This window comes from Python bivittatus, unplaced genomic scaffold (assembly GCF_059951505.1).
Source record: "Python bivittatus isolate LINGU-HERP-01145 unplaced genomic scaffold, Pbiv_v1 ctg000700_np1212, whole genome shotgun sequence".
NCBI classification, from domain to species: domain Eukaryota; kingdom Metazoa; phylum Chordata; class Lepidosauria; order Squamata; family Pythonidae; genus Python; species Python bivittatus.
The window spans coordinates 51,890,183-51,904,660 of record NW_028277098.1 but is presented as its reverse complement, the minus strand read 5'-3'; the positions used below and the strand labels follow the sequence as shown (position 1 = coordinate 51,904,660).

Here is a 14,478-nt window from a genome sequence, read left to right as displayed (position 1 = left end):
TTCTGGTTTCACAACCAATATGGGGGGAAATCCTTGTATTTCTGTGGATATGACTTTCCTAGCACAAAGGACAAACACAAGTTTGCATAAAGAAAGAAAAAAGGTCATCCCTTTATTTTGGAAGAGACATAAGAAGCTGCTTTATATGATATGAGCCTGCTTTTTTGTTTCCTAGCACTATATTGTCTGCTCTGCCTGGCAGCATCTCTCCAACATCTTGGCCTCTTGGCATCTTTCATATCACCTACTACTTGATCCTTCACATGAAGAACATGTGCTCCGCCAGAGTTTTGCTCCTTCCCCTGCAAAGATTCTCTGTGTAAAACTAGTTAAGATAATTTTACTAGATGGGTCAAGCTTGAGTATGATTCACTTATGCTAATAGCTGAAACTGTTTGGAAACTACTGGCTCAAAGATAAAATCATTCTGTGGAAACATCCCTATTTTCAGAATTGGTTTATTTCAAGAAATATAGCTGAATTCATTTAAGCACCTGCTAGCACATTCCTGCAGGGATGTATAATTAAGAATAAGTCTAATGAAGTTAAAAAGAGTAATAAGATAAGCACAGGAGACATAGCTCTGTTCAGATGATTCATTCACAAGTAGACCTCAACACATGAGGAATGGTGAGCAGTCCCTCCTTTCTCTATGTCATGCTGTGATCTCAGGGAATAATTGTTCACCCATGGTATAGTGCAATTGTTTGCTAAAGAAAGCCTGTGAACATGAGAAGGCTTCCGTGTGAGCTGGCACTTTCCACACATAAAGGCAGGAAGGCACCCCCTGCTACAAGCTATATTGTTGTATCCATTGGGCGGGGTGGCTGTTCACTGTTCCTTGTGTATTCACTGTTCCTCATGTGGACCTATTATCACTTGAATGGTCAGTATCAAATTTCTTCCTCAAAGTGAGCAATAGAACTTTGATAAGAAAAAAAAATGTTTGAATATAATGATTGCGTAACATTTTTTGCAAAGACATTTGATAGTGATCTCTTCCACGGGTTTTCCTTTCCTTCCTTCCTTTCATGTATATGTATACCACCTAGTCGTATGACTTGAGGTGGTTTACAAAGAACAGTACAAACATTTTTAAGCACACAGCCAACACATATTTAGAATTAGAAACTGGCTTTACCTTAAAGCTGCAGTAGATGTCTGTTATTGATATTATGAGATAATATGAAATTAAATCACTTCCTTTCCATTTCATATTATTTGCCAACCATCTGAAATGGTATATGTGATTAAAAAATAGCTTGTTACTATTTACTAGAATGCAAGTAAATGATAAATTGACCATTTGCTTATAATGAAGGCAATCAGAAAGCTAAGATAACTTAGAGGAAGAAATTTTAAGATAAATGAGAGAGAGCATTGACAATTGGATAAAATAAAGAGGGGAAAGAAAAGGGGGGAAAAGAGACTACTGTATGATAATTTATGACAAGCCAAAGAGTAATTAAACATGGAGGAGTAGATTTATTGGTCAGTCTCCTAAAAGAGAAACAATTTATATCTTATGATATCTGTTCAGTGTTATTGTTAAGTAATAAAGTTTTAATGATCACCTGGTCCTCTGAGTAAATAGACAGAATAGTAATATCCCCACCCCCACACAATGTCTTAGAGACTATTCTGCCAGACAATGTAAGTCCAAATCTCAGTATAAAAACTAGATTTATCATTTTGGGCTAATGGCAGTGAGATCTTAAAGGAATATTTATCTTCAAAAATAAACTTGGAAAAATTATGCCACTTCTGTCCAAATAAACCCTGATTTTGCATAATGAATTGTAACTTCTGTTTTCCCTTTAATGCCCAATTTATTCTTGTATAGTTTAAAGAGTAAAAGATTTAAAAATGGACAGGGAAAAACATAAATAAAGTCAAGGAACATGGAAGATTTTTCATATAATTTATAACAAACTTAACTGATTTATAAAGCTGAGTAATAGAAAAATACATTTTGTATAATATTGCAGATTTACAATGAATAAAGAGGACTTTATACATAGTAGGCACATAATCGGTGGAATGCTTTAACATAGGCTGGAAACAAAATTGGCTTTTTTCATTAAAACAGCAATCCTAGGCTTATTTATTTGGGCATAAATGTAATTGGCTTATCTTTGAATACATATGCGCACAGCTGCACATAAAGCTACTAGTAGCTCCCCATATGAGGAGGGGCTGAGGTTTTTGGTGGTGACCCTCCCCTGTGGAGATCTAGTTGGCTCCCAACCTCATTGCCTTCTGGAAGCAGCTGAAAACAGAGCTCTTCCAGAGGGTGTGTGGGCCTTGATTTCACCTTGGGTCAGTTACAGTTTGGTTTGATTAATTAATTTTATTCTATATTTATTTATTTATTATTAAATTTGTATGCTGCCCATCTCCCCCAACGGGTTACTCTGGGCGGCTCACAATTAAAATCAAAAACCCATAAACAATTAAAATACCCTATAAATAATTAAAATTAATTAATACATTAAAAATGAACTGTAAAAACAAACCCTATACATAAATACTAAAAACATTCAAGAGGACTGCGGGGGCATAGTCAATTACCCCACAAGCCATTTCCACTGGTGCAAGCCCCCATCCGGCCCCCAGGCCTTCTGGCATAACGAGGATTTCACACCTTTCTTGAAGGCCATGAGAGTGGAGGCACACCGCACCTCGGGAGGTAGGTTGTTCCACAGAGCAGGGGCCACAGCAGAAAAAGCCCTCTTCCTAGATCCCACCAGTTGAAATTCCTTGACTGGTGGGGCCTGCAACATTTTAACTGGTTTGTGGATCTTTTATTGCTGCATTTCTTAAAATGGCATATTGTTTATTGTGTACTTTATCTTTGTAAACCTCTGAGAGTCCTTCAGGACTACAGAAGTCTATAAAAGTAATTTTAAAAAGCTGCAGTTCTCTTCATAGTAAAACAACTTTTTATTGAAATGAAGAAATGCAAAACATGAATGTTCTAAATGGAGGGGGTTGGCTTTGGAATCCACCAATGCAATTCCCTTTTGGCCAGGAGATATTATTTCCATCACTTCCTAGTTTTAGTTACAGCCAATCTAGTACATTATTGAGTTGTTTACTTTTGATGTTGAACCCAGCACTGGATGCTTCCCTCAGGGGCAAAATAGTTGCCCACCTTTCTTCTAAATAAATCAGAGAAATAAAGCTGACCAGATGGTTATATGAAAAAAAGAAACTTCTTTTGTAATAAACATCTAAGGCCAGCTGTGCCATTTTTTAGGAAGAGGATTAAAAAATGGAAAGGTTGGCATTTGTTTGCATAGTTCCTAAATTATTAGTTTAATATTCTTGTTGGATTTTACAATAACCCTCCATTGTTCTGATTTGATTCATCCTCTATATTTTGCTGGGTTTTTTCTCCACTGAACACTGAGAATAGCGTCCTGTTATTGCTTCTCCTTTGTCATTCTGATGATATTGGCCCTCATCAAGTGAGGCAGTCTTAATGGCTATTTTTAGCAAATAGTGCCCATGAAAGCCAAATCTGGATCTTGTAGGCGCTAGTAGGACAAGAGCTTGTGGCTGCCTTTATTTATTTATATGGTTATTGCATCTTAATGTTGTTCTTCCTATGTCTGATGTAATGTACTGCAGTTTTTACTGTCCCAGGGTTCTGAAAAGAGGGGAAAGTGCCAGAGATCAGTAAGCATTCCAATTCAGTAAGTGTTGGAATATTTACTAATAAAGCACAGGCAATTTCAACATTAGAAATGAAAAGCTATAGCTACTCCCATCCCTCAGTCTTTCCAGAGCAGAATCGGCTCTAGATATTTATTCCCTATAATCCATTAGTATCAGAAGAGATTAAGAGATAATCCATCAGTTAGTAACAAATTACAGGCCCCAATCTTATTCTTGACTGACAGCCTAGAAAGGTAGCTATTTATATTAGTGTGTTTCATAAGTACCTCTTCCTTATTGTAATCCAAAGTGCAAATACATGTGGGTAAATCATTCCAGTTTGTTTGGCCTCCAGTGTAAGGCCAGGCTATATACTATTGAATTGTACCATCCCACTGTTATGCTTTGAACACCACAGTTTTCTTTTTATACTGCTCACCTCAGTCCTAGAGGTCCTTTTCATAGAAAGTGGATAATTCTGAAAAAAAACTAAACCTTAAAGTCCAGTTCCCATAGAGATGGTAAATTTGTTTGTGGGTGACATCAAATAAAATGGTTGATCTTATTTGCTTGAATAACAACAATAGCTGCAGAGAGCAAGAGAGGAAAAAAGGGAATCACAAAAATGTGCATCTCTAATGTATTAAACAAAACTAGTTTTAAATATTTTAAATATATATCCATGCCATGTTAACATTATTAACATAGAAGTCAGTTTACTTAACAATAGAAAAAATAGGGAGTTAAGCATATAAATTTGTATATACAACCCTAATTTCTCAATATCCTCCAAACATGACTCCCAGTGGTAAAATTTTCTTTAAATATAGAAGGAAGGGTGAGCTGGTATCTTATAATTCCCATTGTTTGTGATTGTAAAATATCCAGTAATATCAATTTCTATTATCCTCCTGTTATTGAATGTATCTTAATATAAAATATCACCCAAACTGTATAAAAACTGCAGTTCAGTGAGAACTGCAGTTCAATGACAGCTTTGTTTCTATGTGTAGAGATTATTTTTGTGTAGGTGAGCAATCACTTGTGTTCTGGAATTATACAGTCCAAATGCTGTCTCCTTAGTGAGAATTAGGCTTCAATTGGGGACCTGAGATTAAATTGTTCTTTCTTCCCAGTTGCTGTCTCCCTGTCAATGAGAACAGATCTTATGTCAACAATGGAATCTTTCTCCTTTGGCTACATACTCAGAGGCTGAACATTTGGCTCCTTCCCACAATGCCCTGGAAACAACTGAGATTTTAAAGTGGTGTAGTCCTACAAAAAAGGAAATGGTATAACCTCCCCCCCGCCCCTTTCTTACGTGCTCAGACATACATTCACATCAGTCAGGCAGTTCCATCCATTCTTAGACAGAACAATAGTATATTTCTACTGTACTTTATTGATATGCCACACTTCAGATCTGAAGCCAAAAAGGTGCTTAAGGATGGGCATGGGTGCACATGTCCCACTGGCCAGTGCCTCCTTAAAGAAGCTGTGTCTTTTCCTAGATTTGCACAGTAACACATCAATCCCAGGAAAATAAACGTTTGAGTTAAAAAGGTACCAGTATATCCATGTCCAATCCAAAGCATCCTGTTACACCCTGTTGCCATATTTTCCTGGGATCATATGGCTTATTTAAGGTGGCGCAAGCAAGTGCAGCATACATGCCCATAGCCATTCCAAAACACCTTTTGAGGTTCAAATCCAAAGCATAGCACATTCCTAATATCTATTATTAATAGCTATTATAATTACATTTCTGTTGGCCCTTCATTGGGTGATTATTTAACTCTGTTCTCCACAGCCAGAAGGCTTAAATCTCCTCTCTCAATTCAGACTACGTCAACGCTGAAGATAAACTCCATGGATTGTTGTACCAAGGTTCCATGGAACCTTGATACAGCCTAATTATGGACCAAGTAGAGGAAGCCCCATCTTATTTTATCCTTGGCAATTATTTATTTATGGTACTATCTACAATGTCTCTTGTCCCATGAAGGTTTTTTAATGAATGGCCTGCTGATAAGCATGTTTTTTCCCCTGTATTTCTCTGCAGCTTTAAAATGTGACTCATAAGCAGTTTCTAATCACCACAGCAGCCTCCACATTCTCTCAGCAAAGGTTCAGTTTCAGACAGAGCACAAGAAGTATCTAGTTTCTGTAAGGCCATTCCTGCAGATGAAATGAGATATTCTGGAAAACACAACTAACCTCTTACTGTCTCTCCTGCAGGAACAAAAGCAGGAAATGTACTGGATTGCCCTGCCAATTTGGGGCGGCTGTTATTTTCACCTCTTGCCCAGCTTTTTTTTTTCTTATTTTTGATACAGCTCTTGGGTTCATATTGCGCTAATGTTTCTCTGCTGTCTTTAGCTCTGTTTGGAAAGAGGGAGCAAGACGCTCTTCGTGCTAGAAGAATTCCCATTGTTCACCAAGATACTTCCTCTGTGTTCTGCAATGATGGGGGGGGCGGGGGAGTGGGTGTACTCATATTAAACTGTGAGTGGGATAGGTGGGATTAAAGTACCTCTGATATTAGAGCAGTGGTTGACTTGAGATCCTGTATTGAATGAAATTTGGTGTGTATGTACCTCTGGGTTGAGTGTGTGCACATTCTTATCTATACTTGTCCAGGAGTGAAGCTGTTTACTGCATGTTGAGGATTATGTGGATCTGGAAAATGAAAAGAAACTGGATCTACTGTTTTGAAACAAAAATGGCAAATTTGTGTACCTGTGTGTGTGTGGGGGTGGGTGGATGTTTGTATATCTGCACGTGAATTTGCAGAATTAGTAGTCCTGGCCGGTTTCAATCATCATGTTTTGTTTCAGTGCTGTGCAGACACATGCAGCTTGGCCTGTTTTTACTCTCTGTGTTTCTCCTTGTCTTTTTTTATTCCCTTCTCATCTTCATCGCACAATGTCATCAAACAAAACAAACTTTCATCTCTCAGATCAGCGAGAAGGTTGGTCCTTTTCACTTATTATCCACCTACAGTATGCCACCTCAGATGGGATTTTTCCAGTAGGGGATTGAAAGTCATCCCTGCAGAAAGGGGGTCTGATGGCCACTGGCTCCCAGCCAGGCACTGCCCAGCAGCCCTGATGGAATCTGCTTCCAACTTGCTATGACCTTGCTGACAGCATTAATCCACAGTTGCATGCCTTTGTTGCTTGATGTTTTATATGCACAGACCTTTATCTGCATGCAATCCCACTGCAAATTTTTCCTTGTTTTGGGGGGAGTGGGGTGCATGCACTTGCACCATAGGTAGTAAAGCGGGTGTTGTCTTAACTTGTGACTTAGTTAGACTGTTGTGTGATGTGAGGAGGCAATTAATACACACAGTATAAAGCATTGGAGTAGAATAGTGGAAGGAACTTAATTTGGACAGCATAGCTAAAATACATTTGCCTTGAGGGTGTCCCCCCACCCCCAAAGAAAAAAATGGCTTCCAACTTCATTTAATACTTCCCCATCACTTTCAGATGCTAAGTTTATGTATAGTATTACTGTAAAGCTGTAGGTAATGATGAACTTCCTCGTGTTTTCATTTTGTATGTCTGAACCTCAGGGGTGTTAGTCTTTCCCAGAAGGGCAACAGCTATACTGTGCACTAGAGAAAGAAAAAGGTGCCCCTGTCTTACTTTTTTTCCTATTACTGGTGTTGTTGCATGGCATCCAGGTATTATAGAGGAGGGGAGTAACTTGGATGACAGAAATAAGTGAGTCCAGTATTTTTGCTGCAGTGCAATGTCAGGCCAGATAGTTCCAAAATGGCGCTACTTATTAGGATTAGGGACAAATGGTTTTTGAGGTTGCTAGTCCCCCAGCCAGCTGTAATTCTAACATAACAGCAAATTTTTACCCACGGTACTTCCTCTTTTGTGAATAAGCAAAATCTATTACTTTATGTGTCCCAGTTATAATAGAGCAAATCATACTGGGAATTGCGGCATGTTTACACATCAGTTTTGAAGGGGAAGTAATGTACCTCCAACTCCTACAGTTCACTCACCCCACTGTTTTTCCCATATTGTCCCCTGACTTGTTTCATATATTTATAGTGATCTCATGTTTGCAGTCTGCATTAAAAGGTTCCTGCTTTCTTCTGTTTCTTGTGCTTCATGTATAGCATAATAGCCCTAAATTGTGTAAAGCTGCTGTTTGTATTTGCTTGAAACTGAGGCCCCTCAAGCTATACTTCATTAAGATTATAATTAGAGTATGTTTAATGAGCTGCTGTTGCAGTTGTCCTGAGGCAGTAGTTTTTGTTCTCAATATTCTTTTTTTAACATGCTCCCCTTAACCAACAATGGAGTAAAAAAGTTTTCTTATTTCCAGTCTTAAACTGAAATTTATTGAAGGCAGTATTCCATGACATCCTGGCACAGAAGGAAATTGAGAAATAGGGAAAAGATCATAAGGCTGCATAGATTCTTCACACCTAGTGCTCGGCTGTGCAAGATCAAATAGCAGTATTTCTTCCAGTGAGTTCTTTGAAATATATATCACTGCCAACAGCCTTGGCTGACAGATGGACACTTAGGACCATTTCATGTTTGGAGGTAGTTCCATGTTCCAGCCTCAGTTGTAGGAAAAATGTTTTCATCTTTACATAGCAGTAGTCCAGGTGTCTTATATTTCCAATGCATGTTTGAAGGTATTTGCCAGAATAAACACAATGATTTCATATGTAAAATTATTCCCAAATGCATATATTTTTGTCACCCTTGAAGAAAAAATGCTGTATTTGTAACAGCCCTTCACCAAACAATAATGGATGTCATTAAGGTCCATCACCCATTAATGCCTTACAGCTCAAATATTTAATAAGGTGAAATACAGAAGGTGCTAAATAACCCAGTGGGATGTTTCCTGGGTTTATAATTTGTTTGGCACTGAGTGTTTAAATTTGTAAGCTACCTAGAGTCATTTGGGAGTAAAGCGGCTTTCTAAATTTATTTATTTAAACAAATACACCTTAGACTTTTTTTTGTCCTTTACTTACAGTTATGAAGAGTTCATCCATCCATTTAATTACTGCTCTGCAATTGCTACCAGGTCATATATTAAAAAGTTATTTTATGTTGATAAAGCAATTCTTTTTTCTCTCTCTCTCTCTCTCTCTCTCTCTCTCCATCTTTAATGCTGTGTTATTTTCGGAAGTAAATGAATGCAAATTTCAAAACAGCAGTCTGATTTCTTTCTTTGCTATTAGCATGTCACCAGACTGAACTGTGATGGGTCCTTGGCATTGCACTGCTGTAATGATAGATGCTCTGTTATATGGGGTTGTCAGTGCAAATAATTAGCCTTAAAAGTTATAGCTGAAATATAATCCAACAATGTTTCAGCCCTGGTTTGGAAATTGTATATAAAATGTCAGCACTCAGGGATGCATTAAAATATAAATAGTACAGCATTGTTTGAGCAGGAGATAAACCTCTGAATGCATTTTTTTTCTTCTTCCATTTTTCTCCTCCTGCTGATGATTCTGTCAATAGGTTGGAAAGGTCCCAGGTACCACCATACCATGAGAAGATTTTGTTTTAAGATCATTGTGGTAAAGAGGAGAAAGGAGTAAAAGAATTACCCAGATATGATTCATAATATTTTCAGTCTATACCTTCTCTAACTTCCAGAAGCAAATTAATTGAACAAAATAAGTTAAAGGAAACATTATCCCAGTAGTCATGACTTAGCCTATGTTTCCTACAAAGCAAAAGTCCTGTACTTAAACTGAGACAAGTAAAAAAGGGTATAAACATCAGGAGTGTTATAACCATATAATATATATATGTAACTGTTGTTGGTGCAAGAGACTTTTTCAGTGGGTGATTTATATGCCACTCCTCCTAACTGAGCCTCGGTAGGTAACAGCTAACCAACCTTAACTGACCTTGGACATCAAACATGGCCAAGTTCTGATTACTGTACTATTTGAATGGGAGACAAAGCCCCCTGGGGAATCCATGGTTCTTGGCTAGACTGGGAATTAAAAAAGAAAAATCTCAGAAAGTGGCAAATGTTTCTGGAAGGCAACCAAAAACAGCCAGCTGAAGTCAAGCTCTACTTGAGACCAGCTCTACCATTTTTAATCTTAAATGAGGAAAGGGGGATAAATGTGCATGTTTTGCCCCTCATAATTTGGTTGCAGTGGTAATTCAATAAAATGATAGTTTTGTAAAAGTCAAAGATTTGTTTAACACTTGCATTTGATGTCCTGGTGATAACAATTTTGCCATTCTTTCTAGACTATTGAGAGTAATCCTGGCTTTTTTTTTTTTTTTACCAAAACCAGGATGCCTAAGATAAAAACTTATATAACTTGAGGTTTAATTTACAACTCATAATTCTGACCCAATATGATATGGATTAGGAGCCATAAAAATAGCATCAACAAATACATTTCCTGTAGGAGATGGGCCAGTTTTTATGAGTCAAGATTTAAAGCTCATGATATAAGAAAAGCTGTGCTGCAGTAGTATCAACTGCTTTTAAATGATCTTGCAAAGAGATTTTACTTTCTCATAGGATCAGATAAGTAAATAAAATTTGCCATATAACAGGAAAACTGTCTGAATTTAACCTTAGCAAATATAAGTAGGCTGGCTAATGGCCTTCACATTCTGTTAAGTCAGCCATCCTCACTGTTCTTTTCCAGGGAGTCTGTTCATTTTAGTTTTGTTGTACTGTAACCATTTAATTATTATTACAACATCCCAGTATTAAGCAATTGCCTTGTACCTGGAGATTCTCAAAAGGAAGCTGGAAACTGCTGGGAGGAGGACTTATAATAGAATGACCTCAGTATTTGATTAAATTTGAGAAGCCACTATTGTGATGGGAGAGGCATCATGCTCATTGGCCCTGGATTAAGGGAAAGTGCACATTATTGTATGCTAAATTATCAATATTTTGTAGTATTGTTTGCTTCATCCCAACCTCTAAAAGTGGAACCTCTGGTCTCTGCTGGGGTATTTTTCCTACCTCCATTGCTGTGTGGTGGCTTGGGATAGACTATGTCACTTACTTTCTATCTGAATAATTTCATAAATTATTGCCCAGACTACATATTCAACTCAGTGGGGAAACATGTGGATTATCCATCTTTTTTGCAAGCTATGTTATTCCGTGCCCTGGAGGGATGACAGTGCATTTCTACTTTGAAAATCTGCTAAAATAAATCCTAAACATTATTATCCTACAGTAGCATTCCACAATGTGCTTCTTGCAAAATGTGAAATTGTTATTTGCTTTTATTTAAAAAAAAAAATCCCCCACCTTGCAGCAAATTCTGGCAAGACAGGGAAAAGGCATTTTTAGAATGTGTGTAGACCAATTTGGCACCTGCAGTTTGCTTTATAAATCAGATGAAGATTTCTGTAATTGGCAGATTGGAATTTCCTTGAATAATTGACTTCAGTGGCAGGAAGGGTCAGGAACTAGATCCTGGCAGAAATTAGACACGTGTGGACATTGTGTAAGTGACTTTCATGAGCTGCACTGTTCTCTGTCAAAATGTTGTAATACTGATTGACAGTTCTGCTTCACTTCCCACTCTAGTAGCACGGAAGAACAAGAGATTAGAGCCTGGGAGAACATTGGCACATGTGGATGGATGCTGCATAAGTGACATTCCCCAGCTCTGTTGTGCTCTGTCAGAAAATTGTAGGGCTGACCGACAGTCCTGCTTCACGTCCCACTGAACTCAAGCAAATGAGGAAGTTGCCAGTTGCTCTAGTGTTATATTCTGATCTTGAGAATTCCAACTTGGATTGACTGTAGCATCTCTGAGTCCATCCTTTCCTCTTTTACAGACTTGAAGACCTCAGTGTGAGGTTTAAAATAAATTTTAAAAATGGAAGGGAAGGGAAGGGAAGGGAAGGGAAGGGAAGGAAGGATAGCTTTCCCCTGATCCTTATTTAATAAGGAAGAATCTGAGCTTCTATTGATTGCCCTGTCCCTGTTCTTCCCTTGAGCATATTGAGAACTACAGTTTGATTTGCTGTACTTTTAATGGTTATTTATAATCAGACTGGGAGGAACAGAAATACTGAGGAGATGCTAAGGAAGACAGCAGAGCCTGACATCAGTAAACCTTGAATTTTTTACCTGGCAGTTCCTCTCACCCTCATTTTCTCCATTTTGGGCAACAGAAACACCATTACCCTCTCTGTTAGGATGGATGGAAGCCAGCGTGTGGATTATTAATGCCATAATGGAAAAAGGAATGTATTCCTTTAGCCTAAGGCTCAGAAACAGGATAGCCTATTAAAAGATCTGGCGCAACCTTATTCCTGCACTTTTATGCCCTGTCCCAGATGTGGCACTGTTACCACAAAATCAAGTACCACAAGAGGAAAAAAGGGATCATCAGCTTAGTGTCAGCGTTGGCCTTAAGGAGATGTGTATCTGTTTTCAGTCATGAGATTGGCATTTGGCTGAGTTGTTTGGGGAAATCTTTTTTTCTGTTCCTAGAGGTCCTATCTTTGGGTAACAAAACCGTGGGGGAAAGGCTTGCCTACAGGCTTCTTTTAAATTTGCTTTTTTTTTTTCTTGTTTTGGGTTGTTTTTTCCCCCCCAGAAATTGAAGTTGGGAATGATTTTCATTGCCATTCATCCTGTGGTTAGGCTAGAAGAACCCCATGTCTGATATATTGTCAAGTAACCTTTTCTCATCCTCTTCCACTAGAATACTAAACAGCAGCTTTCAAAAAGGGCGAGAGGTTTTCTTGATAGCACTTTGTTGAACGAACGAAAGCTCTTATCTGCACATTCACAAGCTGTGTTCTTTCTTCCAAGCATAGTCCTGACAGATTCTTTTATTGCAACAAAGGAGATAGCTAAGGATTGATATTTGAGGGATAAGCCATGGAATTCTGTTCTGGTCAAAACTTACTTTAATTCTAACTACTGAGCATGCACACATATATTTGAATGTGGTTTAAATAATCCAAACAGGAGGTAGGAGTTATCTTGCTTGGTTCTCACAGGAGTAGATGGCAAAGGCATGCTACTGATTGTGTTTGACTCTTCTGCATGAATTTCTCCCGGCTTCATTTCTAACTCCAGTAATTGCATTTTTGTGCACTTCCACCACTCCCACTGATTTTTTTTTTTTTTTTTGCTCAGATTCTATATACTAGTTTCTTTCCCTTTTTGGTCTTTTGTCTGTCTGGCGCATGTCAAGTCAGTGAATAATTGCCATGCACGAGATTGTAGCATTATTCCTAAAGCTTGTTTTTGTTTGAGACCAGTTTGGTTGGTGAGTGGGTGGGAAGTTGGTTGGTCCACTGTATTGAAATCCTAATATATAAGTAAACTCTTCCTCTACTGGCTCAGCATCATGTTCATTGTGTGGGGGATGGGGAGGAGAAGAGTCCTGCTTCTTGCCGATCAGATCCAGGCTATGTTGGACAACCACCCCCATCATGTTGACCCATTGCCATGTCCATCAAGTATCTGGATATCCTCATAATTGTGTTAGAGCTAATGTGACCCTGTTTTATTTGCTTTGTGTTTATAAAGTACTTCCTTTCAGTCAGGTAGCAAGTCTCTCACTGGCAACCATGCATGTAACTATTGATTTGAGATTGAATAATTGATAAAAAGAAACAACCTGTTTTTACACATTTGAAACCATGTACCTTATTATTCCTCCAGCTGGTATGAATCTAATGTGCCCCCTTTTTGTCACCACAAAGGTGTGTAATACGCATATTACTGACAGTATTGTTTCATTTATCCTCAAATCTTCATTCTGTTGTTCATGGTACTGTAGGGGCTTCTGTGCCAGTTTTCTTTCTGTGAGTCTGCTGGCTCAGGAATGAATCATCAAAAAGAACTCAAGCAAATTTGATTAGGGGAACTGTTAGCTTATCAACGTGAACTGAGTCTTGTCAACCCATGTGGTAGTAGCTGTCCCTTTCTAACATGATTTTGTGGTGCTAGAACCAGCACAGGAAGAAGTCCAGCAGGCGACACTTCCAGTAGACCATGGCCCTTTGAGCAAGCTTTTCCCATCTTGCTCAACAATCCCCCTCCCTGCAGGTCTTTTCTATAGATTCTCTGCTGTTTAGCTCTTTGCTTGAGAGCCAGGCTGTATGAATTGGAGAGGCCGTGCTATTAAGGAAAAGAGGACTCCACACACATAAGCACTGACTTCATTTTGGAGAAGCAGGCTTCCCGGAGGAGACATAACACAATCCTTTTAAAATAAAACCTGAAATGAGTTTGCCCAGAGGAGACAAAGATTTACTCTGCGCAGTTACGTTTCTCTGTCCCTGCTTAAATTGGCCTGTAACACTGGCCTTAGAGAAGAGCATCATTTATGTACCATTTCCCTAACTGAAGTGCTTCAGCTAACAGCCAGCAAGCTTTAGTAATCTGAGGGCTTGCCTATAAACCCAGTGAGGAATGCTGCATGACTGAATAAGGAGTGTGATTCATCCCTGGAGTGCATTCCTAAAGGTGGGGAGGACCGATTGTCCAGGTGTTCTTCTGTCAGCGTGGATCTGAGCTCCTTTCCAAAAAAGAACTGCTGTCTAGTAAACACTGACTAAGCTTGGACGTGGGCTAGGCACTCCTTACATTTTCTCTGGGAATGCTGTTTTGTAGCTAGTTATAATACATGGAGTAATTTTAAAAGAAAATCTGTACTTGTAACATAGATTTGGCCTGCAGACCACTTTGCAATGATATACTAACCAATTCCACCCGGCAGAATTTTAGTGCACCTTATGGATGGGAAATGAACTTATTTTCTAATTAGCAGGATGCAGTTGAAATGGAGATGCATCTCAGTGT

The 14,478-nt window shown here is 38.5% G+C and overlaps 1 protein-coding gene across 6 annotated transcripts in view; it reads left to right on the top strand.

Annotated features, from left to right (window-relative positions):
* The window catches only part of PTPRF (protein tyrosine phosphatase receptor type F), a 513,056-nt gene that overhangs the window by 411,595 nt on the left and 86,983 nt on the right, over nt 1–14,478 (top strand). The window lies entirely within an intron of this gene.